The following is a 27,837-nucleotide window of genomic DNA, read 5'->3' as shown; positions in this document are numbered from 1 at the left end:
AGACGGTAGATTGTTAACCAGCCTAGTTCAACAGATCCTTGCTGCACAGACAAATTACAGGTGCTGTGAAAAGGGATTTCTTCATGAAGGCATTTGGATGGCCATTGGTATTTATTTGCCTCCATTAGTTGGAGAGTTAATATTCAGCATCAGCACTTTGAGACTGAAATACTTTGTATCTGCAACAAGATGATTACTTGTGTAAATATGTAGTGTGTGCATACAGATGTTAGTGTGCACATAGGCTTCAGAGAAGAACACAGCACTTCAATGGGAAAATTTTGCCCTGAGTGAGGAAGAACACAGTATCCATAGATGGCCTCTAAAAAATGTGCCAGCCAGGTCAGACCTCTTCAAGATGGAGGAACTTTCACCACTTGCCATGCCTTGGAATAAAAATAAGGTTCTCGCAGCTTGCTCTGATTCAGTGCTTTTGCTAACCACAGCTTTAGTCATAGCTGGATGAGAAGACTAGTGCTTGCCATACCACATGGCTGCTGGAGTCTGAGCAGAGGCCAGTGCATCGGTCAGCTGTCTTTCCTATGATCTTCCTGAGAGATTTCCCACTGTCTTTCTTGCACAAGGAGGCAAAGGTTGCCTCTATTTTATTTCACCCGCACCTGTAGCAGTAAGCAGAGCCTAAGACAGGTGAAGCTGAGGCAGCGTACACTGCACACTGCCTTCTTCAGTACAAAGGCAGCCACTTGGAAGAAACCAACACACATTTTTGAAATAGAGGGCTAGACCTCAGCTACAGTAGCATAAAATCAGATTAGCTCCCAGAAACTGGAGTTATCACCATCTCGCAGCGGTGATGCAGTTCTGAGTCTGGCCCACGATGCTGTAAGTACCCAAGATAAGTTCTGTCTCTGTATCAGTGTATGAATACCGAAAAGATTTTACAAAGCTTCAAAATAACAGAAGGGCAAAGAGTGCTCGGTAGATAAGCAGAAAAATAAGAGTTTGCCACTTAGTCTTCATTTCAAAATGTCTAATCCAGGTCATGAAGGACTAGGCTAAAACTCACACGCATGTTAAGTATGCAGTGCCCTAAGGTGTGTGTCAACAATACATAAGTGCTTACTGACTAATCTCTTGAAAAGGAGTGGAGGTTGAGGAAAGCTGTGAGGCTCAGAGAGAGAAATGCAAATGCATTACGACCCCGTAATGAAAAACCTTCTTATTAAACTGTGTTTTATCTTGGAGCAGTCCTTCTTTTCGGAACACATCCAAGCAGAGATAAAGGCATCTTACCATACTCATTAAACTGTGCATGGTTTGATGCAATCAGACTCAGATCATTTGCATATGGATCAGTTTAATCTAGTTCTTCCTGTCTCGCACCTATTGTTAATCATGCCTAGACTCCCTCCCCCCTTCCTAATACTCATTCCCCCTCCTCCTCCATTCCTTTGATTCAAGTAGATAAATGAATAGGCATAAGGACATCAACATCTTTCTGAGTGATCATCTGCCTTGTACGCTCAGAATGTCCCATGTTTTGCTGATTATGTCCTGGTTGGCATCCCATATGTTCTTGATAGTCTCTGTCTTTGCTGATTTAGGAAGACTGAGGAAGACAGTGGAAGAATATTGTCTCAGGCTGTAAACCCCAGCTTAGGTTTACCTCTAGCCACAAATTAAGTGAGATTTGTGTTCTCGACTTATTCAGCATCGTTAGAAAATACCTCTCTGAGTAGCGTGTTAAACTGAACAAAGTGACTCCTTTTCTTTCAGGGGCTGAGTATTATTTCTGCATTTAGCCAGCAGTAGTGATAGCTGCTTTTACATAATCAATCTACAGGGATAAGGGTAACCTGTTTTTTGCACAAGTAGATATTTTTATCTCTTGGGGGCAATATTGTTTGGGTCTTTTAATAGCAGTGCTAGAGCTCTGTAAGACTTTCCCTCTGAATGGCTGAGTGTGTGCTGCTTTTTCAGAGGATAATTACAACCACAAGTTGAATGACTTTGTCCCAGATTTATTGTCATGAATCCCCAACCTTAGCTTTGTTTTTTACTGTAGGGTTTTCATTTCATTGTTCAGGATATTCTGTGCAGCAGCATCACGATTATAGCCTTGGGGAGGTAATAGGCTTTATGATCGTGTGAGGAATGTAAGAGAGCAACAGATTGGGCAGTTTACACAAAATGCCTGGTGATTTTTCCACTCAGGGCTGATGCTGTGCAAGTCTGTGGGGGAGATGTTCGTACACCTATATTAAAACCAGGATCTTTATTTTCAGTTGTTGTGTTGTATTCTGTCCATAGCATTTATATAAAGCCAGCTTTTCACACAACCAAACTAAACAGGTCGTGTTTGACTCACTCTCTGCAACTAGAATAACATGTCCTCTGAAAAATGAAGGTCAGGATCCCAGGAGGATCTGCCTCTCAGCAGCATAGTTTTTTCTTTGGCGTAAGGACAGTGACGTAAGTGCGGTGGGATCCGGCATTCATTCAACCAACATCACACAAAGTGAGCCTGATCTTTCCTTTGTAGCGATGGTGACCTGGGTGAATTGCCCCAGTCCGGAAGGGATTTTGTCGTAGACAGAAAGTGGGTATAAACAGGGCAGGTGCTGAGGGAGGGGGTGGAGGAGAGCATCCAGATTGCATGTGCTCCGGTATAACTCCCCAGGTGGTGTGTATGTATTGTGATTAAGACTACTTTGATCACAGCAATACATCCCTGATGGTCCTCCCGTTCTGTGGTGCAGGGGAAAGTACGGGAGACCTCAGCAAAATGGGACAGCTGTAGACAGCTAATACAGATGAACATACACGTCTCATGCATTATTATTCAAATTCATTTCTGCTGATTATATTTCAGTTTAGGATGATGCATTATTTATATTAGAAGTCCTTTTATAGTATCTTGTGAGTAAGGAAGTCACAGCTCATGAGGTGGAGAAAATGAATGCTCCTTAGCAAGGGGCAGTCTCTGCTGTGTCTTCATAGCATTTAGCACATTGGGCTGTGAGCTTACTGAGCGCCCTTGGACATTGCTGTAATTCCAGACAATATGAGAAATAAGACTTAATCTCTGACAGCTTTTTCCACAGGACATGGAGAACTTCATTAACTCTGCCTGCTTTGCTGGAAACAGGAAGGAATTAAAAATTCATGCTAAAAATGTTAACTGAACAATTTTAAACCTCGGGGCGGGGGGGAAGGTTATATACAATTTTATTTTCTGGGAAGGAGTAAGGACCAGGTCAGCAGGATTTTAGACAAATTTGATGCAGTTCTCCCTGTTAAAATTTTGTGCCTGAAACTACAACAGCCTGACATTTTTTCCCTTGTTTGAAGCACAAGAAAGGTTCCTTTCACAGAACTTGGGGATTTCAGCTGGCTGAACCCAATGATTCACTGTCAGCAAGAATGTAAAGATGACTGTGGCTCCACTAAGCCCTTTTCTGCTGCTAAGGTGGCAGTTTTAGATTCCTTGTCATGACATAAGTGAAAACAGCATTGGAAAGCATGCACGGAAAGAGGCTGATCTAAGGTTTAACAACCTTCAGAACTGTATTTGCTAATTTGGAGTAATTGATTTTTCTCAATCTTCATGTTCCTTCTAATTTAATTTATTTTCAGTGTGCAGTTTTTTAGAGAGGGGAGGTGAGGAGAGGAGAGGAGGTGAATTTCCATCCTCTGGCACCACATTAGTGAAGCAATATCTCCGTCCCTGGAGCTAGTGGGGTGCCTGAGAGCAGTAGGCTGCTGTCCCTCTGTGAGACAGGCGCGGGACAGAAAAGAGGCATATAAAGGTGCCAGTGAGCTTCACGGGTATTTGCTAAAAAGAGAGGAAGGCTAAGACTGCAGTACTTTGAGCTTGCTTCAGATAGTCATAGGGGTATATATATGCTCATGGGTGCAGACTCACTTGTGCCCCTTTCTCTTCTAGTCTGTCCCAAGCCTGCTCTCTGATACCTGGGCCTTGTTCCTCTGCTTCCCAGACAGCTGAAGCTCTCATCCAGCTCCATTAAACGGTGGCTATTTCTTCATCCCTTTTGATGCCAGGACACTAACAACAGGCACAGCAATGGGACTGCTCTTTGTACTCAGAGATGTGTCCAGAGTCGCATCAGCTGCTGGGACTAGGCAAACCACTGCTCTGAGGTCCCGGGATGCAGCCTGCTCGGGGCAAATGGCATCTCTGGGCAATCGTTGCACGGTATGAGCAAAACAAGACAGTTTCTAAAGCCTGCTGTTTAGCTAAATCGGACCATAGTTTTACAGTTATGTCAAAAGAAAACGCCTCTGGTACCTCTTCATACCCCAGCAAATTCATAGCTTTCCTTCAGAGAGTGGAGGACCATTTGATAAACTGCAGCCTGTGTACTGCAGGCTCAGGCTAAAGGAGGGTGAGTGAGTGGAGTTGGAGCTGGGAAAAGTGAAGTAATATTAATATCGTCTCTATATCTAACAGCTGTCATCTGCACATGAATACCAGCCATCAGCATGGAGTACTCTCAATCGCCTTTGCTTTCGTGCATGTTAAATTCATCATTCATACGTGCAGGGAAAGAAAAAGCAAGCATAAATATTCAGCCTGCAAATAAGTAAGGATTACTTAAGAAGTAAGAAACTGTTTCATTATTCTTTCCTTTTGTTTTTTATTCCTGCCACATGCTCTGTGTTCTTAGAAAGTCTGAGAATTCATTTTTCCTAATGAACTTCATGCTAGAACTAAAATATGGCAAGATCGCTTTTTTCCTGCCAGGGAAGTACCTTGAGACCACAGCATCACAGTAGGTCGTGATATAAAGGTTTACAGGCATGTGTCTTAAAAAACTCCATCACTTCCAACAAGCTCCACAAGCCCAGTTTCTCCTCCCATTGAAATTTTACAAACAAATTCAAACAAACTAATTTCTTGCAGCATATGAATGCTCAGAGAAAACTTTATTTAACTTAGTACAACCATAGTATAAAGTGGCATTGAACTGAAGAAGATCCCCTTCAATGTTATCTGCCATATATCAATTAACTAAGGGAGTCTGAATCTCATTACTGTACGGGCAGCCTTTATAATCATCGTTCACTAAATACAGATTAAATGGTTTGAAGATAATAATCATCCTTCCTACTCTTACCTTTACAGGGGTACCACTGTGCTTTGCACTTAACATAAGTCACGCATAATACCCACTATTCAAGGACAGGTATCTATTTAGCCTGTTTTAATTCTTAGGTCATGGCTGCAGTATCACAGCATTTCACAGAAGTGTGGCTTAATGATAGTGCTTTCCTTTTTACTTCTTCCTTCAGTCTACAGGTGCTGGACATTGGCTTCAGTGCAGACTTTCTGGGTTTAATATAGCAAGAATATGTCATTAGCACTGTATTTTTCATTTGCCTCTGAGGCTTGCTTTCATCTCAGCTATGTTAGGGAATCGGTCCTGGAGATGTAGGGTTGTGACAGAGCAACCTGGGTTTCTCATAGCCAAGAGCCTCCCTGCTGGGCTGCGCTCGGCTGGGGCCAGGGCAGTGGAGAGAGCCCCACTGCACTGGGAGGAATGGGGACCAGCCAGAGCAGCCTATGGGAGGGGGGTGGTCTGGGCAAGGGGCTGCCAAATCCATCCTGGGTTGTGAAGCATGTGTGGCTAATTCTGTGGAAATAGTAGTTTTGCCACAGCTGGTATAAGCAAATACTATCAGTTTATTTAAAAGGACATCCTAGCTAATCAACAAATTAAGAACCTAACCAAGATCTCTGATTGAACATGGGGTCAGTACCATTAAAAGAAAAAAGGTGTGGAAAGGGTCTCTTTTCTCACTGAGCCCATTTCTTGAAGTAATTGGTGGGGGCATTATGTAAAGCACTTCACAAATCGATCCAGTACATAACCAACTTGGTTCCTCTTACAAACTCGGCTTTACAAGTCCTGATCATCCTGAGAGATATGTACTGGCTCTGGTTTAGATTCATCTTCTTGAAAAGCAGATACAGTGTTGGATACCTTGCACTTTCTTATCAGAAATACTTTGTGGAAGACATCCCGTGCAACATTTGCCTTTCCATAGCTCTATCGCATCACATACTCATAGTAAACTGTCTAGTGCACAGAAGTTTTTCTTCCCCTCTGTCATTTGTGACCACTAAAGTCCTATACAAGAAATTTTCTCTGTTACTTCTGAAGTAAGTGATCCTTCTTTTTGCCCTATAAATGTCATCCCGTTTCTTTCCGCCAGACCACCAAAAGCTTCTTCTATCCTGTCGTCTAAACCTTATCTGTGTTCACAGTGCCCCCCAGCCTCATACCAGCAACAAAATACGTTAGCACACCTTTACTTTTTGTGCCAAGGTCATTAATGAGAATAAGACTGGTCCCCAATCCTCATTCTTCCTCCTGTGAAAAGTCATGGACTGTGGCACTTAAAAAAAGGGAAACAATTATGATGTCTTTGGTGAGGGAGACTGGCCCATCCTAGATGTGAGCAGACATCATCTTCCAGGTCAGTTAAATGAGAAGCCAGGTGTTTGCATGTAATTTCCAACTATAAAATTTATTCCTTGTTTCTTTCAGTGTCCTGATGTACTGAACTCCTGAAGGAAACAGGAGACTGGCCACAGCACATCAGCCAAATCTTGTAAACCTCAGAGTGCTTTCTTGTCCTGGAGCTGTAAATGAATGTAATAGTGTTTATTCATGTGCATAAGTGTACTAGAGATAAATAAGTGAAGAACTCTGGACTACATAGGGTACATTTCACTGGCCAATGTTTTCCAGTGTGTATATCTGAAATTGCAGCGAATAATGAACAGTTTGTCCACACTTTCTTCTCAAGCCCTTTGAAAAGTAGGCTTGTGTTTGAAAGTCATATACAGAGCCCCATGCTCTTGTGCAGCTCGAAGTTTCTGCTTGCAAATTGGTATTTTGCAGATTACATCTGTAAGTGCACTATCCTGTAGGCACATAATATAAGAGGGAAAAAAACCCACTTTTTATAGAAACAAGATTAATAATATACACCCACCCTCCACCAACTTCAATATATAAAGACAGTCATTAACAAATTGGTTTGGAATCTGAAGGAATTATTTCAAATGATAAGTGCCAAGAAGAGGTTTTGTTTAACACAGACAGTAAATACTACGTAGCATGTTATGAGTTTATTCCAACCATGGAAGCAGTATTGCACTGCCGTTCTATCACCAGGAACACCTACATTCTCTCCATTCCATGCAGCACCTAACACATAGTATATTTAGAGAACATCCTGGATTCACTATATAACAAAGTCTAATTTTTTTTTCCCCCTAATCCACAGCCTTTCTTCTACAAACACAGAAATACATCTCATATCAAATCAGGGGCTATTTGCATGTCTGGGCTGGAGTTTTTGTATAGAAGGTGTAAATAGCTCCCAATTTCTTCTGAAAAGCTGTCTCCTATTGACTTCTGTGTGCACTTTTCTACAATTCTATAGCTAGCACAAGCTAAGCAAGGTTAGACAAGGTCAACTGTTGGAGGAACAGCCTTTAAGGTAAACTTGTCTAGTAGAAAAAGCAGTACTGGTAATTCTAGGTGTGATAGAGCTTTTTTTACTTGGTACTGATAGAGCAAGTGAGTCAGGGCAGTCTGAAAAGTCAATGTACTACTAGAGGATCCACCAGTGAGAATATTTGGAAAACAAAGGGGGGTTTGGCCACTTGTGGTAATAAAAAAGCCCTGGGTGTGTAGAAGGGGCAGGGATGATTTGATGTGAGCAATCACATTCTTCCTGCCCTGTGATCCTAGCAGTGCTGCACAGCTCACCACCACTCATGAGTCACTACCTCCATTCTAGTGCATTTGCTTTTCCAGTAAAACTCTGTCTCAGGTCTAGCCTGAAATTGCTGTGTAGCAATGCAGAGCACTATTAGAACAGTTGCCACATTACACTACGTCTGCAGCCATGCCCTGGCAATGGATAACATGGTCTATGCATGTTCCCTTCAGTCTGTCAGTACTCAAATATTGTTTGTACTGATATGGGGTGAAAAGCACTAGCAAAATGTGCGATGTTATGAGACATGCATTAGCCCTTTCATGTTGAAAGTCTAATACAATATGTATTTTAAATTACAAAACTAATCCATCATATATATACAGTCTCTATTTTTCTCTACTTTGGCTACTGCTGCTACTCAGTTTAGTCTAAATCATGAAAATCTGAAATCATATTCTTGTTTACTGCCTTCTTCTCCTCCACCTCACCCCCCTCCCCATTTTTTTTGCTAAGCTGCTTGAAAACATTCAGTTACCCAGCCCTGGAGGTGAAACTACTCAGAGAACTTCAAGGTTATGAAATGCAAAAGCTTGGCTTTTATTTGTTTCACAGTCAGAGAAAGCAGTGCACAGGATGAAAACCTCTGTTGTGCAGCTCTGCTAACACATAAAGGAAGCTTTAATTGAGTTTAAAAAGCAAGTGTATTTTTACATAATTAGGAAAAACAAAAACCCCCACAACAATGTTGAACGAATAGTGGTGTTGTTTATATCAATTTAGTTGAAAAGTTAAAAAAAAAGAAAGGCAAAGAAAACAACCAATGACCAGAGCAGAAGATAAACAACATTCAGGGTGCTACTGCTATAGCAGTAGCTATGTTTGATAGAAAAGCAAAACCATTGGTGAGAATTAAGTACTCACTGCAGAGAGGGAGAAACATTTGAAGTTATCAAAGAGAGAAGTCTTAATGTCAAAAAGAAAGAGGAATCTTGGTTTAAAGGATGGTTAAATCTTTTACTTTGGAATGATCTGAATTTTGAGAAGTCACCCAAAAGAGACAGAGAACAAACCAGGGAGTTCAAGAGCTTATAACTGTAAAAAAAAGGAATAATTGGTGGGATCTGAGCAATAGATAGGAATGTTTTGGGGAGCTGAACTTAGAGATCTGAGGTGCTTTGTCTTGAATTGCTGGTTAAGTCATTAGGACTCCCATTTTTCTTTATAAGTCTTGCAGCAGTTTGCTCAGACATTGCAAAAGAAATTAAAATAAAAATCCCACTTTTCTCTTTGCCTGGGTGGTGCCTGAAAAACAATACATATTTATGTGTGCGGAGTTGTCAACACGTTCCACAGCACTTGTAAGCGCTATCCATATTCAGTGATATGGTTGCACAATTATAAAGCACAAGTGCTTGCATCTCTCTTGAAGATGTACAATAGGAAGCTGTTTGAAATATTGCCACAGCTATTGCACCCAAGTGCATTTTTACACAGCCCTCTTTGTCAGCAATTTGTCCTTGTGCTCTGATAGTGACAACAATTAGATGCACTGAGGTGTGCCAGGGATTATACCCTATTAAACCACAGACAAACTGGAGACAGAGTCAGAGCCTGTTGGGCCCGATCCCCACAGTGCACCTCTTGCAAGGTGACCTTGGCTTCTGTGGGGAGGGCTGGAAAAACATTAAGCAGTTTCAATGCCCACGGGCAATCATGTTGCAAACTTATTAGTGGTAATTGCCACCTTACGCCCCAACTTCCCCGAGTGCTGCTCCTGTTGGTCCCCAGGCGTGAGTTGCCTTTGCTTTTGCTGCGCAAGCTGCTGGCAGCACAAACGGCTCCCCGGGAGCAGAGCCCTCCTCGGGAGGAGGCTGCTGGGGGCTCCTGCAGCACAGGCAATAAATTATAAAGACCCGTTTGGGGCAGATGTGCCAGCTGCTGCGCTCAGACCTGGGTGCAGACCCTGAACTGCTCCAGAGTGCTGGGTTTGGATAGGGGCATAACAAAAATCAAAGCACAAACGACTGCTGGAGTGAAACTTATAACAGGGATGATATAAAATGGCTGCCAGCAATTGCAGAGGATTGGACCGGAGCCAGGATACATTAAAATATTTGTAGTAGCCCCAGAAAAAAGCAAACTGACTTTCAGAGAATGGAAAGGAGCTGGGTATTTGTGTGTGTGTGTGTGTTGTGGTATATGCTTGTGTTCATTTTTAGTGAAATCATGTACTTCCATCATTTCCTTGACGGCTTGATTTTAGGAGGATTTCCTGATAATTTGTGCCAAATACAACTTCCTTTAGTTATCTCCCTGCTGTATCTTCTGATAACTTGCTCTGTTTTCTAGCTCCAGTCATGGCTGATGAAACTAGATTAAGCTTCCAAAATTACACTGCAGTGAATCAAAGCTAGAGAAAATAGCAAGGAAGAATTAAATATTGTCCCTGTGCTATGCTTCAGCCAAGCTGAATCCAAATCACTGAGGAAGCAGAGCTCTCAAAAAGCCATTCTTAAGGTGAGCAGGGGAAATGCCATCTTCCCAACACATAGTGGTTTTGGTCAGAATGGAAAGTAGAAGCCTATTTTGAGACAGTCTGTTTTCCTCATATTCCCAACTAGATGGAAGAGGGAAGCTTTGCAAAGCACATGAAAGTCTCTTGCATGCCTGCCAGCCCAGAAATGCTTGGGAGAGGAACCACACTTCAGCCGCTCTATGGGAAATACAGGAAAATGCCATGGAGGCGAAGAAAAGAGCTCAGACTTCACCTAGTTAATTCTAACCAGATTCGGGTTGTGTTTATGTCTAGCAAGGAAATTAGGTTCCTTGGATTAAACCACTGGGTTGGTTGCTGATTCAGAAAACACTGACATCGCTAAACACCTCCATCCACATGGTCCTACACAGTGCCTTGTGGAGACAGCTAGCGAGCTCTAGGTGAACTAATTCAATCACCAGAAGCAATATGCTCACCTCAGGACAACTCTCCCCCTCAGAGCAGCTAGCCTTCCTGGCAAACAAGGTCTTTCCCCTCTGCTGTTTGGTGCAGGGCTCAGAGGATGCCCAAAATAGCCCTTTATCTTTGCCTCGGGCTGCAGCACAATCCAAAGCTTCCTGCTTGGACTGCTGTGAGGAAATCACTTTTTCTGTCCATGCTCTTACCCAAGAAGTGTCTAGGCACACATGGGAGTGATGGGAAGCTGTACTTCCCCTGGAAAGCCATGGCATAATTTTGCCTGCAGGTTGCTGCTTACACTCTGCCGGTACCAGCCCAATCTGGTGTGACCACCAAGAGTTGTATTCAGACAATCCAGAGCTTAAGGTTTCTGAACTGGTATTAACACCCATCGTCAGTGCTATTTTTGGATTCTCTCCATGTGGCTATTATTGGCTTAAGGATTTAGATTAAACATTTTAAAATACCTTAGGGAACCAGTAGAGAGAGGTTAGCAGAGAAATCAATTGCTGAAGACGATGTGAAATCTTTACTTCTGGTGGCTCTTAAGAACAGGCTGCACAAATGTCTTTCAAGGGTAGTTTAGGTGTAGTGGGCCCAGTCTAGATGATCTCTTGAGACGCCACAGCTGTAACTGGTATCAAAGCTCACAGCGTTTTTACGTGTGCCAACATAGCTCACCAGCAGTTTGGTCATAGTGTCGGTGAACACATTTCTTTGGAAGAACTGCAGCTCACTCGGGCTGAATCAACACACACAGTCTGGGCCCTAAGCAGCAATGATCTGGTTACACCTGGCAATTTGAAAACTCATCACACCTACGTGGAGAGGCTGTGAGGCGTTCTCGCCTGCTCCTGGCAAGCCACCTCCTCTCAGGGCACCAGGGTGGGCACGAGGAAATGGCAGAGTCATGGGCTCTGGGAGGATTATCCCACCTTCCCTTCAGCTCTCTGGACAGCTTTGGCCAAGCAGGAAAGTCCTGCCACGTATTCTGAAAGGTTTAAAAATGGACTTTCTCCCTCTGACGAAAGTTAATTGCTGTGCAGTGGTACCGTGTGAGGGATGTCTGGTGCAGGCCTGCCTATCTGGGCTATCTTTGGGGGTGCGGTTGATTTTAGAGTCAGGATGATGTCCAGCAACTATCTGAAGCCTTAAACTCCATTTTCTCTAAATTTTACACTCCTATCAGGAAATAAATCCCTCTCTGATTGGGGGTAGAATTGAAAAGCTGGCAGGTCACTGTCTTCATTGCTTGCCTGCAGATACAAATTCACTCAGTTACTGTGTAACTGTGAGTGACACAGAGGGCATCACAGGCCAGAGCCCAGTTCAGAAGTGAGAGAATCACGTAACTCATGGTAAGAGTGACAATAGGCATGAGCTTGCTGGTGATATGCTCAGAGAAGATTGAGGGGACAGAGGTTCGGTGGCAAGTACTTACTTTATCTTGGCTGCAATACTGGTAAGTTTTCCTATAGCTCCTTCCCTATGTAACTGCATCATTCACTTAATACTGACCACCATTTTCCTAACACCACTCTGTTTCTACTCTTTCTAATGAAGGAAAACATTTTTGCTTTCATTATGTTGTGTCCAATGGAGTTAACAAGCCTCTTAGACTGCAGCAAATCCTCTTTCTGTTTTGTGGGGTATCTGGTACAGCTTTTGGCAGTGACAGAAACAACAATACTTCTCCATATGGCCAAGCCTTTCCTGCCACCTGTACCCCCGGAGCACATTTGTCTGACACAGCATCCTGGTGAGCTTTCAGTGGAAACACAGTCACGTCACACAGTCAAGCCCACAGTGCCCAGGTTTGGTTTGGTTCACTAACAGCTGTTTCCAAACCATTTTTGTTCATTCACAGCCATACTGGACTTTCTAACAGCGCTCTTGGTAAGAACAAGTTTAAAATGCTTAGAATAACACTTTGCACGTATCCCATCTACTCCAGATTAACTACCAGGTAAGAGGATCCTTGGAAATATTCAATTGCAGTTTCCTGCTGTCCCATGACAGAAGCTACAGATGTTTTATGTGTATTTGTTGTTTCATTGAGTGGATTTGGTGTATTTCAAGAAAAGAGCAGATAACGAAGTCTTGATTTAGATTTGAGCTTTCCTACAGCTCCAGATTATTCACAGTTGAGATTCTGGTCCATACTTAGCTCAAGGCTCTTCAACTATGAAATGTACTTAGATTAGTTGGGCACCTTAGCAATTGTTAATCACTAATTTCTGCTTTTCTAGTCCATTCCACTTCTATCACTGTACTGAATCAATTCCTACTCCGGTCCACTAACTTCACAAGAGAAATAACACTCATGAACAAGCTCACAGCTTGTTCCAAAGTTGGGAGCAAAGTGGGACAACAGGATAACACTGTACTTGCATGGGATGGATGGCAGGAGACCAGCCAGCTGTGAAAAGGTAAATTTAGACAGGAACAGTCCTTTGCAGTCACATTAGGAAATGAAACTACCCTTGTTTTAAAGGACTTGTGAAAGAGATCATGAGAAACGTACAGTAGTAGTAAGTGAGGAAGATGGGGAAAGGATGGAGTTTCAGGCCCGAAGGTAGGTCAAGAGTCCAAGGAAAATGAAGAAAAGTGGTGCCATTGGTGACCGTATACATACATACCCCTTTCCATATGACAGCACATCTTGGTGGATCACAGCACTTCAGAAGCTTAAAATGCCAAGAAGTTTTAGAGATTTCCCACAACCTAACTTCCAGTGGATCTGAAACTAATGTTACTTATGCCAACTCACTACAATGCAGTTTAGCAATATGAAACACTATTACAATTGAAAGCAGCAGTTGATGAAATGTAACACTTGCTCAGATTTTCTACTTGAAGATTCATGATTAAGTCTTCTTTATTAAAGAGTTTGGTAAAGTTGGATATTTTTATTACTGTATTACATCTTTTCAAATCCAACAAGTCTGGTGGAAAATATGTGAGCTTGAAGAGTGCAATATGTCTCCACAAAATTAGAATCTGTTTCTCCTCTAGGTTTTGCCTCCTTCAAATTTGTGCTATGTTCTGCCTCATCAAAAGAATGGGACAATGATCATTATCCAGTTCCTTCTCATCAGGCCATGTCAATGTTGGGTGTCAATTCAGAGTTTTGTGGCAAGAAAGTCATGTACAATCCCTTAAAATCTTTTCCTCTGATTCAGACTCAAAACTGAAGAGGAATCAACTTATAGGAAGAGAGGAAATGAAGAGCACTCTTCATGCCTGTCCCTCAGCACATAAATGAGTTGTGCGTCTTTGGAGGAACACTTGCAGGTGTTTGGGATTTTTTATGCTATCTGTTTGCTTGTTTGAATATTAGTTTTATTGAATATTAGTTTTAATAGTCAACAGTTTTATGTTTTCTTGTAGTGACTTGGTCTTGAAGTTAGCTCAGAAAGCCTCATATGCAAGGAGGACCTCAGAAAATTTCCCACCCAAATATGCTGTATTGACAAATATGCTACAAACATCCCAATGTGGGGACATTTATCAGGCAGAACTTCTGAATTTCTAAATTCCTTCTTGTTCCTGATACAAATTAAATAGCTTCTTTTCTCCTCACTTAGCCTCTCAACACTTCTTACTCCCACTACTTTAAAGCTTTTATTGTCATTCTTGTCTCTCCAACAGGATACACATACTTACCCCAGCTTGGTAGCATTTCTATTGGATTGAGAAAAGTCTGACAGCGTCTTTGGCTTTACTAGTTGAGCCTAAGAAACCCAGCATGCCAGGTACTTCTCAGAGCAGAGGATTTTCACTGCTTCCAGGATTGGACCATGCCAATCTCAGCAGCCTCAAATAGCATCTGCAATTGGTATGTAAAAATCTATCATGGAAAGCTGCATGCTGGAGCAATTTGTGTCTCCACGTGCCATGTGTTTAAGTGAAAGAGTGTGACAATCACAGCAGCACACTGTCCAGAAGTCATAAGCAGTTGACAAAATGTAACATGATTGTTGGCAGGCCTGCTGGTCTGGGTCATGCAGCCAAAGCTGAATTTATAAAACACGGTAAACGGGATGGAAGGAAGGAAAGGCAATTGGCGTTTGAAACCATGCACCAGCCTGATAGAAAGGCACTGCAACTGCCTCCCAGTTTTGCATTTCCGTTTCTTTCTGCCTGGCTGGCCCAGATGAGGACTCATCTGCCTGTCCTTCCAGCAGAGCATAGCTCTTGAAGAGTGAGTCAAGTTTAGATGGAGGTACTCCAAATGTTTACCCCGAAGTCCCCACATCCGGGGATGTTACAGTTAGACTTCCATGCCAGAGGCAGCTCATATCTTTCACAGAAGAGATGAAAAGGGATTTACAGGAAAGGTGGAGCTCCTTTCCAATAAGAAGTCCGGGACACATTTTCACATGGTGGCACATGGTGACACAGCCACGCAGCTACACAGCCCCCCATCCAGTCCACGCTGAGCTGCCCCTGCAGAAGATAGCATTTATCTCCCTATCCGGGGCAAAAAGTGCATTTGATGGGGCTCTGATGTCTGCCAAGGAAAGAGCGGATTGGGTGTTTTATGCAGGGAGGAGGGAGATGTTTGTGCTCAGGCAGCAATTATACCCTGAAATCCAGAGGCTGACAGTTGCTGCTGCAGGGCAGCCGACTCTGCTTCCTGCAGCTGGCTGCTTAATACGGCGAAGGTGATGAAACCTGAAGGGAGCCACTGAACAGGTGGTAATCATGACTGACACAATGACGGCTTGTGCAGACATGTAACCATGGAACAAAACACCGCAGTTAGCTAACAAGAGATCGGTATAAGGTTTTTCACTGGCATTGTGTCTCCTGTCTGACACTTCTGAAATTGGAGGAAAAAAAGCGTTGTGAGGTTCAGCATTCAGAGACATAATAGGCCAGACAAGCTGAGGGTGGAACGCCAACATCTGTCCCTTTCAGGATGATTATAGCAGGTTCTGTTTCCATGTTGATTTCTGCAAAACTGCTTTTCTTACTTGCAGTTTTTTCCTTCATAAACGTCTCTTCTGGATTGTCTCTCTGTGATACGGTTGACTACACTACTTCTCTGTTTCTCTCAAGCACACAACGTCTGTTGTGAACAGTTTCAAATAACTGTAGGGAGGCATGTGTGTACCCAAACCCACGTTATCAAATTATTCGTTTTCCCTTCCTTTATCTAGGGGGACAGAGAGGCTTTCCTGAGTAGTTATACAGAGGCCTGAGGAAAGGACACCGGGACATCCTGTTCAATCAGCACATCTCTGGAACTTCTTCAAGTGTTAATGGACCAAAAAAATCCTTTTCCTGCCTGGTGAAAATATCTGAGATAAATCAGAAATCTCCTAGGTTTCTATAATAATAACAGTAGCTAGGAAACAGAAGAATAAGGAATCGAATTCATCACTAACTGCATAAGCATTGATCTATAGTCCTTCTTTCTTCCCCCCTTTTTGAAGTGGAACATGGAACTGCCCTAGCAGAAGACCTGCTTTTAATCCCGTATGAAACCGACGACCAAAGTTCACGACTGACGTGGAATTAGGCAGAGTAGGAACCTCAGGCAGATGAGAGCCTTACCAGCACACCTGCTGAGGAGGGCAGGAGGAATTATTTCTATCACCTCAGTGTGAAAGAGAGACAAAAAATTTCCACCTTGTTGTTGGAAATCTTATGCAGTGGAAGTTTTATCAGAAGCAGCACAATTCCACAAAAGATGTCCATCTCAATCCATCAACACACTTCTGTCAGAAATTTTCCAACCATTTGCTGATCCTGCCAACAGTGCATTTGCTTTCCATGGAAACTCCACGGAGTACTCTTCCCCAATGTACTCTGCTGGAATTGCCCAATTTATACACCTCCTTTTCATCTTTGGAATTTTTCCCATTTGGAAGAGTGGAAAGTCTTTGCTTCACCCAGTAGCCATGCTATTCTTTGGAAAGAAGCTCCTAATCCCCAAATCCACCAGTCAGAATTTGTTGAGTAAAATCTGTAAATCTTGAACACCATATTAAACATAGCAGGCATATAAAAATCAGCCATTCTACTCATGGCCATTGCAGAATGATCTGATATCTTATCTTTTCCTGTCCTACTCATGAAATTTTTCTACGGTTGTCTAAACAACTAACTCTACAGCTCAATGACCGTACCTTTTAATCTGTCCATAAAGGACCTGTGATGCAAAGTTAGCATAATGTAACTTATACAAAAGTGAATGGTAAATACTTCATTTTTATGCAACTACAGAATATTGTTCAATGGCCAGTGATTTTGTCTGTGTGATTTCATCCAGAAGACGTACATATGTTCTAGATTTGGGGCTAATAACTGTAAGTATATATTGTTTGAAGAAAAACCATAATCCAATTTATATTTTTTCAATTATTTCACTGTGCTGAAACAATATGTGATTCATCCACCTTTGGTTCTGAGGCCAGAGCGCGGCCTGTGGAAAGCAGTTGCTGTATAAATAAACATATAGAATCGTATTTGTGTCCCTCTGTGGCACATATAGGCATTGGTTATTAGTCATTTATTTCTCCTGCTGTGCAAAACATTGAATACTGCGAATTAACTAAAAGCAGATATTCCTTTTCTGGATTTTAATAGAGAAAAAATAGCAAGCGTGCCTTTAGGGCTGCTTTCTAAATTCCTCTTTGGATTCAGTTCTTACCTAGATCTTGTTTAAATGTATTAGGCTGTCACTCCATCTAGTCTAGCATCCTGTCTTGGGCAGTGGCCAGTGCTTTCAAGAGGCGCTTTACATGCCTGCGGGAGAAAGGGGTGGTAGGAAATCAGCAAGGTGTATGATCAGAAAGAGGAAGGGACACACAGCTAAAGTTATTTCGTCTTACTCAGAGCTCTCCTTACATCACCTGGAGCAAGCAATATAATAGCAGGTGCATGTAATGCAAAGTCACGGCACACAGACCACTAGAAATGCAATGCCATGAGGGAGATGGTGGAATAGGTCTGCATAATATTATCAGAAACATAGAGTAAGCCTGCACATCTAAAAGGCAACAAAATCTGCTCTTCTAGATTGTCCTCCAAGGGAAAAAAAAAAGATCAATGCTTAAGAGGAACAAGGAATTGTGATACAGGAGCTTTGGCTCTGGTTCAGAGAAACTAGGTCTGCTGCCTACTTCCTATCAACCATTGCTGAAATGGCAGGAGCATCAATACTCACTGTCATGCCACAGAACAAATAACCAGAGAATTATAGAATAAAGGTGAGAAGGGTCTTCTAGGGGTCTGCGGCCCAGCCTTCTGCTCAAAGCAGGCAGAACTTCAAAGGACAGAAATAATATTAAAGATTAGACAATCAATCAGTTGCATCCTGTCTTATCAATGAACACAGTATCAGAAATGAACTTCACCCTGCTTGGGCACAGCTAAGAGGGTCAACATGGAGCACCTTGGGGAACACAGGTCCACAGCGATAGACATTACACAGGTTGATAGACATCACAGATTGGACATAGATGTAAGAAACCACTTCATAAGCTTGATTGTCACTCACAGTGGCATTGCATCTCCAAACGGGAAGGACAGGAAATGTGGCTGTCACAGGAGCTGAACAGAAAACATTATGTGCAGTGCACCATTAATAACAAAGGTAGATTTTCTTTTTCTTTTTTTTTTTTTTTTTAAATTTCTGTACATGTTGGATGGATTTTGATGATATTATCAAAATTCTTCTTTATAATCATGGGGGTTTGAATTTCTTTTCCCCTCTTTCTTAATAAATACAAACTAAGATTGTTACATAATCCTACAGTTCCAGAGTAGGGGGGGTGTATATGTATAAATTGCATATATACTGTATCAAAGCTCACAAATTAATCACCAGAAGTTAGTGACATCTGAAAGTGGGCAGGGAATCCTAACAGGCCCCCGAGAGGGTGTCTGAGGAGACACTTTGGCAGAAAACTGTGCTGACTTTCTATAAAAAGAGTGCAGTGTAGTTAATTTTAACCACATATTATGCCTAATTAACTCATTATGCAAATGTGTACATAATAAGCCACTATCATCCAAGGGCCCAAAAATCCAACAACCATGTTCTGAAAGGTCACATCCTAAACCTTTAATACAGAGAGTGAGAGAAAGGAAAAAAGAATTAGGAGAATGAAAAAAGCTCAAATAAAAGGCTTTACTGCTGGAAAGAACAGCAGCAGGAGCTTTTCAAAACATAACCACTTACCTTTTTTAAAGAAAATAAACATGTAGTCTGTTCTGACTCTTCAACTGTGCTTGTTCTGTCTCTTTTTCCCACGCCTACTCATCTCCTTTCATTTCTCTCCTCTAGTCCTCTCTTTCAATGTTTGCAGCACGCTTTTTTGTTCCCCTTTCTCTCTGGGCCAGCTGAAGCCCTGAAGACCTTGAAAGAAGGATGACAGAGCTGTACGCCAAAGGGGGATCAGAGAGCTGCAGAAGGCAGAGGTGGGCTGCCAGCACACAGGGCTAGAATCAGAATGGAAGTGGGGAGGCCTTGTTTGGGGTTTCTACCTGGCAAGAACTTATTGAAAAGCGAGGGCTTACTGGAAAAAAAATAAAAATAAAGCATTCTGACTTTCACTGCATTCATCCTAGCAAGAAAAGTGCTTAGAGCACTAAACCAGTCGATCACAATAATGCCAGCTAATCAGTCCAGGGAATGCACTGGAAAATCTTATCCAGCAAACACGGGTTATTTTTCTAAACATGCATGCAAACGTGTCTCCCACTCACCCTTAACAAGGAGACTCTCACCTTTTTTTTACAAATGCAGGCCACTGTGACCCATTCTTCGTTTCCCTGAAGTATGGTAGACTACCTTGAAGCTGGTAGACTATCAGCTAACAATGCCCAACCCTTTCTGCTTCTCTTTTCTTCCTCTTGCTTTGAGGAACGAGAACCAGGGTAGTCAGCCCAGATGTGTCACATCCACGTGTTCTTAAGTGGGCACGTAACCCTGCCACGAGCCTCCTTTTGCTGCCACCGGCCTCAGTGAGCAGCCCTTCAAGTCCTTTATCCCACACACCCCCAGCTTTGGCGCTGTTCAGTAAGAGTGTTTTCTGTGCAATATTTCCAGTTACCTTACAATTTTGCCCCAAACCTCTCAAGCCTATAATATATGTTGAGTATCCTACTTACTCTGCAGTCTTACCAGAATAATGGCGATAATGTTTTATCTGTCCAATGAAGCTTGTCTGGCATCATATACCATCCAAACAAGATTTTGAATTGTATTTCCATTGGAGATGATACCATCACACTTTTGACCTACTTACAGCTACAGGCCCAAGTCTTATCTGCCAGATCCATCTGCGATTCCCGCTCCTGTTTCTCTGTATATTTATGTTCATGTGTTCCCTCTGCATTCCTCAGAGCGCAGTAAATCCCGTCTGCCAACCCCTTCGTCACCTCTGCCTCAAAAAGGATTGCTTCAAGGTCAAGCAGTTCCCTTGTAATGTACAGTTTAACCTGATTTGTGGAGGCAAAGCTTTGAAATTTTTAAAATAAAGCTAAGGTAAAGTAAAGCTTGCAAATGAAACTCTGACGGTAAGCTGGAGTATTTCCCTCTCCAAAGAGTTCGAGCCGAGGGCACTGTGCCATCTGAAGCCGTAAGAGCTGGAATTATGTTATTTATTACTCTACACATAAGATATGCCTCAAGTAGAAAAGAAAACAAATGCTGACAACAGAAAGCGATCAAACCCCCATCCACGTAAATCAGCAGGAGAGAGGCGGAGGGACAAATTCTCTCCCAGTCTCTCTGCAGATTCACACCAGTGAATACCGGCGTTAGTCCAGGCAGTTTTAGAAACCTTCATTGAAGAAACTAAAAGGACAAATGTAGGGTGGAAGCCTTAAAAGTATCAAGAGGTGACAAATAATTGCAGGGTATAAAAATGTTCTATAACATTTTGCCAGTTTTCACCTGGATTTGGCTGCCACGTAAGTGCTGCTCCACTGGTGAGATGTTGGCTTTTTTTTTGAGACAGCAGCAATGAAAATCCCAGACAAAATATTAATATGAGGATTTAAGATGTGGAGGTAAAACACATAGGTGTCCAATGCACATTGACCTTATGTACCTTCATTGCTAAGAGTGGATGCTTTTTGCTTAAAGTAACGGTGTGGTAAACATGCTGAAGTGATGTAGCCCCTATCATAAAGAGCTAATAATATCTAATGCTCAGCACAGGCCGGTAAGATTTCAACAGTACTGCAGATATAAAAAGTAGAATATTATTAAAATTGTTACAAAACCCAAATATCGAAAAACTTTTGGTCAGACCTCCTAAAGTCATGGGAATAGCTTAAAAATCATGTCTGTCTTAAAAAAAAAAAATTTTTTCTATTCTGCTTACACTCCTTTTGAACCCTAAGAGAATCTCATTTTCAGCTTTGTTCTGTACAATGAAAACCTTTTTTTTTAATAAACGCTGCAATTTTCATGTACTCACCTGACTCCAGGAGTCAAACTTTAAAAAACAAATAAATTTCCAAAGATCATGAGAAAGGGCATAAGAACACATCAGGACTAAGTTGAAAAGACCTCTTGAAAAGGCTGAGATTCCAGCAAGTTCCACTTAGCATTAGCTAAATGGATTAAAAACTGTCAGTCAACTAAAGATCTAGGAACAGATGCCCATACTGTATACATTTTTTTTTTATTTTAATGAATAGTTCCAATGATAAATAACAGATTTCCCTATTTATAGAAAACTGGTGTTACAAGAATATCAGATTGTGCTATTACACCCCCACATGCATACCAGTTTTCTATATGGAAATTTGGTAATTACAAGAATTGTTGCTTTTAGAAACTTGGAAACAACAAAAAGAAATGGATTTTTGTTGTTGCTAAAAAGCAGAAAAGCTACCTATCTATTTGATTTTTTTTTTTTTTAATTAATCAGGAACATGAGGGTATTTGTTTAACCAGAGGCAGAATTTAAAGGCTAAGGAAAGACCATGGGAGAAAAAAAAAAGAAGAAAAACCAAAACACATACAAAGACTGCACTAAACTCTTTTTTCTTTGGTGCTTTTAATTTCTACCTTCCAAGCAAAAAAAAGTGTTGGAAAGTTTGCAGGAGTAAAAAAGAGACAAATCAAATATCCTTGTAATTTTCAAATTTTCAGGTTTGCTAGCCTTCCTCACACATTTCACAAAATGTGTCACGGTATTTACCAATATGATAAAAAAGCGCCTAAGAACTAACATCGCACTGTGTTAGGAAAACTGCCCAAAAGAGCTAGTATCGAAATATCATGTAAAATTCATGTGCTAAGAAAAATTCCATTCAGACTGAGTCACAGAGCCTCATGCTGTATTTGTAAAATTCTCAAACATGATATGAGAGCATTATTGCCTTCAGGCTTGTTATTTCATCCCCTGGACACACACAGAAGCATATCATCCTTTCATAGGACTGATCAGCAAATATCCTCCAGAGCAGTTAGATAAGAAGGCATTCCCTTCTGCTAGCTGTAGGTTTTTGCTGTGTTGCATTTATTACTGTGGTGTGAAAATCTCCCACTGAGTGCAATACCTTTAAACACTTCTCTGGGTTTTTTTGTTGTTGTTAGGCGCTTTGCCAAGTGGTGTGTTGTGTTATTTACCTTGGAAAAGAATTGTTGCAGCATAATTTATTTTGGTCTGGGCAGAAATTAGCTATGGAAGAAGTTCTGAGACCTGCTTTCTCATTACCAGCAGGTCTTCCGTCTGCTTAATTAAAAGTGCAAATATTTGGAAATCTGAAATCCTGCAGCAACGTCTCAGATAGCATTTCTTTGTTGCAAGATCTGAAAAGTGATCACTGATAATTGTTGATTGTGCTCTGTGTGACTGTAATTACATGGCATTGATCTGATGTTCAGACACCACAGTGATGAGCTTAATACAAGAACCTAAATAGACTAGATACAATTAGACCAATAATCACCGAGAAAAGCTAATTTAAAAGGGCAGAGGGAAATCACAAACAAATGTGAATGACTGAAAGGGGGAAAAAACCCAAAACCTGCTGAATATTTTATCCAGCAAAGTCTATTCAGTCATTTAAGCCGCTGATCAAATACCAAACACTTACCTCTTTTTGTGATGAAAAAAAGACTATTTAATTCCTTGCCTGCCTGGAAAAATAAGGACACCGCAGCAAACCTGCTCTGAACTAAGCAGGTAAAGTATCAGGCTCTCCGCAGACATGGGCGGCTGGCCAAGTACCTCAAGGATTGTCCCTAAATACCAAGGGACGATCCGATCAACCGGGCAGGGAGGTGAGAAAGTACCAGACGAACGTGAGAAGGGAGAATTCATTTCCACAAGAATGTCTGCTTGGCACTGGATAAAGTACTTTCATATTAGCATTTAGCACACCAGCCACACAGCTGTAAAAGGGTAGAAACCTGAGAAGGAGTTGAGATAAAAGGGGGATATTGCTTCTTAAGTGGGCTGTGAACTTTCTTGCTCTAATTGATCTCTTACCATCCTACGCAAAGGAAAGCAACTGGCACGTTCTGCATATGGATCGTTAATCGCGCATACACAGGAAAACTTTTCTACCCTGACTGCAACTGCTGAAAATCGGGTTCGCCCTCAGGCCAGCACGGGCACAACTGTTCTTATTTTAAGGGGAAGGGGACATGAGCACTGATGGCACGGTGACAAAATAGCCACCTGGCACGTGGGCTAGCCACATGGCTAGTGCCTCCGCTACAGCGTCTTCTCCTCATATTGTACCATAAGGGAAGGAACAACTTTAGTTCAGTTGACAAGGAGGAAAAATTTTTTATTCAAATGCTTTCTACAGGATCATCAGACCTGTTCAGGTGACTCCTCAGTTCAGTGACTCCTATATCCAGCTCAAACCAGTATCTGGTCCCCAAGGGTCTCAGAAACCTCCCCAAACAATTATTCATGGTAAGGGTAAAGGGATGATGGGGGAGAGCAGAGTGACCAGGGATGGCGTGGCTGTGGCTGCAAAGGCTGAAGGGCTTTGGGAAGGCACAGGCTGGGGAAAGGGGGTTACACTTCTGTCAGAGCAGACGAAACGGCTGGAAAAATAAACAATCTTCAGGCAGGAGGCTTTTTGGGTCACTCTGGTGAAAGGTTAAAGGAACATTTTTCCCCCTGGGTTGGCAGAACATTAAGAAACAGCATGGTCAGGAATTTCAACTTGGTGCCAAAAATGCTGATTTAGCTCCTTTCTGGGAAGCTGCCCCACTGGAGAAGGACCCAAACCTGCATGGAGCACCGTGGAGGCAGATGGCGGCGAGGGAAGGCAGCATCCCTCCAGTCAGCTCACCAAAGCATGCTCTGTGGAGCTTTTTTGTCAAATCAAAAGCCTACCAACTTTCTACAATTTAAATTCACAAACAACTTAAAAGAATTGTTCAGTAAATAATTTCACATAACAAGTGAATTTGAGAAAACAGCAATCTGTTTTAGAATAATTTGTGGAGAGATAAGAGGAAAAATTTGCTGAATAAATTATCCATTATAAATTATTCTCCCACCTGCACTTCCAACCATCCTGCTTCGGTTTCTGCTTTCTCCCTGTTTTAAAGCACAGGGAATATTGGACTTTCATGTGCTCAGCAGTAGGCAGAATACAAAACTGTATAAATAATACAAACTCAGCTCATATTTTGTTCAGTGCTCAGTGGCTTTTTACTTCTCCTTCCAACATTTTTCTACCTTGCATCTTCTTTTTTTTTTTTTTTGGCAGGTTGAAATTCATGACTTCTGTCTCAGCACATATGTTGTACAGCAAGGAAAAGAATTATAATAACGAATAAGAATTAGAAGATATCCTAACACTAACATCATGCAGCACTTTTCATTTGTAGATTTTCAGTGATTTGCAAAGGCAGATGTATTTCATTATGCCCAATCTCACAGATGGAGAATCTAAAGCATTGCATATATGTATATAACAAAATCTTCCACTCACTTCAAATCCACCTAAGTTTTGCCCAGAGAGGTTAACGGTGCTTCCCAGCGTGAGAAAGGTGACAGCTATGCCGTTGTGCGGGGCTCTGGGCAGAGGCAGCCGGGCGAGCTGTGAACAGGAAGCACCAGAGCCATGTCAACCTGCTTCTGCACCTGCGCTCGTTAGAAGCACCGCTAATTAGCTTGACACAGCAACATGCTGCCATACCTATATTGCTTCCAGGACCCAATTAGTATCTCTGCGAGGTACAGCACTAGACGATGTAGACACGCAGCCTGTTCAGAGCTGCTCTGATACCGTCAGCCAAGGTCAGCATTCATGGCCAGACATGCCCAAGATAGGCCACTGGGAAGGCCATGTAGATCCTAAACCTCTCAACATTTGCTCTTGTCTTCAACTCGCTGGAAGTTTTCCCCACCCCAAAGGCAGGATACAGCAGATACAAAAGCACTTTTTTTTTAACTCAGACAATAATCATATTCTCTGCAAATACACACCACAAGGCAATGTGTTTGCTGTGGACGGGTTTACACACTTCACTTCAGTTGCTTAATTTATCCCAAGTGTACCTTAGTAATCTGCAGTGAGCTGATACAGAGACATGTCAGCTGAAGCCAGAAAGCATAAAATCCCCTTCTCCTGCCACCTTTTCTTTGTGCAATGAAACAACAGGTTTCTACGTCTGCCTGGGGAAAAGGATTCTGCAAGATGTACCTGGGTGATTAATACTGATTTGCTCTCTGATAAGAAATGTTGCACCAGCATTATCTGAAGAGCCAAGTTTGGGATGAGGCCATGGGAGTTCACCAAGTATGAACGGGAGATGCTCTTGGGATTTTATCGACAGGGTTTACCTGCCTTTACTTCTTGCTTTCTGTGTGGTGTTCCTGTAACAGACGCTCTCATGACCAGTACTGGTCCCAGCCTTCACAAGAACATGGACTGCAGTGACTCTGACTTCTTTAGGGGTAATGTCAGTAATTCTCCAGCTTGCAGATCCCTGAAGCTGGCTTTTGTTCCCAGGCAGGAACCCCACACATTCTCACATGGACCACTAAAGCCACTTTTTAGAAGTGAAATTCATCAGGGCAGAGTCATGGAAACCCATCTGCTTTTTTTTTTTCTGGCTGGTACCCAGACAAATGTGAGGGTCAGCTTTTGATTCCCCAAGCTGCTGGTCTTCATCATAGACTAGGAGGGACTGGTGGAACAACCCAAGGCTCACACTGGACAGGGCTGGCTGGGGGCTCTGTTGCACCCCAAATGACAGTGGGGATTTCAACCTTGGTGTCCCCTATGGTCTGCTTTCCCCTTCAACTGGGAAGCTCCAGGGAGGAGAGGCCCTGAGCTACCTATGTGATGGAGTCCTCGTACAAGACCAGTTCTTGAACAGCTCAGGAGCTGTCCTTTGCCCCACCTCTCTTCATTACCTCTCCATTTAGATCTTCAGGGCCAGCTTGTGTTCTGAGTGGATGTTGTCTAAGGAACTATGTACATAATATTTAATTACAGATACATCTATCAGAGTCTCAGATATGTTTTCTTCTCTTTAAATTGTCTTTATGGAAGAAACCAGGACTTAAAAGAGAGCTCAGTGCTTGCTCAGTGTTCCAGTCTTGCCAGTGTTCATATTCAAATCAGTGAAATCAGTGGGGAAATACACACATGGAACTAAGCACATCTGCAGTGTTGGCTGGATCAGGACACTCCAGGGCCGAGAGATCATTTCCATTTCCTCATGGCAAGCGTGGAATCTTACACACCATTTCCGAGAGAGCTGTAAAAGGGAAGCAAATTTTCAAATAATTAGATTTAAAATGCACTTCTTTCTCATTTTCAGGCTAAAAATTACAAGTGAACTCAGACCAACATTGTGTTGTCAATTTGGCTTCTTAACATGTGTTTTTACTATTTATAAAAGCCTTTTCTGTTCACCTTTTAGAAATCTTCTCTTGATTCCATTTCCTTTTCTAATTACAATCCCATTTCCTTAGTAAGTCTTTGAAAAAGCTTCCCCCATGCCTCTAATCATCTCTCCAGTTATAATCTTCAAAATTGTGTTCCATTCAGTTTTCAATTTGGCAGTGCCAAAAGACAGATCTCCATGTGGTTAACAACCTTTTATTTGCTGCCAGTTAGGGCTGAGGTTTTTGCTTCTTCTCTTTTTGGGTTTCAGTGATGTACTTGATGCTGTTTAATACATCCTTCTTCAGCACACTTTCGTTATGCAGGTGTTTGCTTTATTGTGGACTCCTGGGTTTTCATTTTTTTGCTGGGTGCAAATTTATCCTTTGTAGAATCCTATAATCCAGCCTTTCCTCTTTATTTCCTTCATATTTCTTCACGGCCTGGTCTGAGGCACAAAGAATATTTTATTTTGGCCTTGATCCAAATACAAGAAAATACTTTTCAGGACTAAAATTTCTGCTGAAAATCAGGGTAGCAACACTAAAATTAACTAAGCTATGCTGACTTAGATCTGCAAAGGGCTCCGGTCCCTGTTAATATCACATGGAGACACTCAGCTTCCTACTGCATTTAAAAGGAAAGTTCCTGCCCAGTCACCCCTAGGATGTCATGGGATTGGTGCCAGGACTATCTCCTGAACTGTTCTCCTTGGTAGACCTCTCTCTTTAAGCACATGGGCAGAACCAGGAGCCTAAGGCAGATCTCTGCATTCCCCATGGCGGCAGGGTACCTACACGCAAAGCATCATGACACGTGAGTCCTTCAACAGAGCTTGCCTGTAGCTTTAGAGAGAAATGTCGGGCCACAGTGGAAATACGAAGGAGCAGAGATTTTTACAAATATCTAAGAACAGAACTTTTCCCACCTCATCAAATTGTAATTTTAAGTGGGGTTTCTTTGCCCAGCCAGTTTCTAAGTACATTATGTCCGTTTCAGAGAAATAAAAAAAAGAATGATGGACAGAAAATTAACTGTCTCCTTTCTCTGGTCACTTGGAACAAAACACAAAGATGACTTTTGCACTGATTTCCCCTGGAAAGACAGGCACTGCTGTGCCGGCTTTCTAGAATCCAGTCACAGAATCCAGAGCAGGGTGCAGCCGCTCCCTAAATGCCTCAGACCGTAACATCTGTGGAGCAGTTCAGCTCTCTGGCTGCTGGCCATGAAGTCGTAGCTCTGTCCAAGTCCATCCTATCACATGTGGACTAACCTGCTTGGGTCCAGTGCTAGGCAGATGTGCCTGCTGTTGTCATGTAACG

The sequence above is a fragment of the Calonectris borealis genome, chromosome 3, assembly GCF_964195595.1.
Source record: "Calonectris borealis chromosome 3, bCalBor7.hap1.2, whole genome shotgun sequence".
NCBI lineage: Eukaryota > Metazoa > Chordata > Aves > Procellariiformes > Procellariidae > Calonectris > Calonectris borealis.
The sequence above is the reverse complement of the archived record's forward strand: the minus strand, read 5'-3'. Positions refer to the sequence as shown.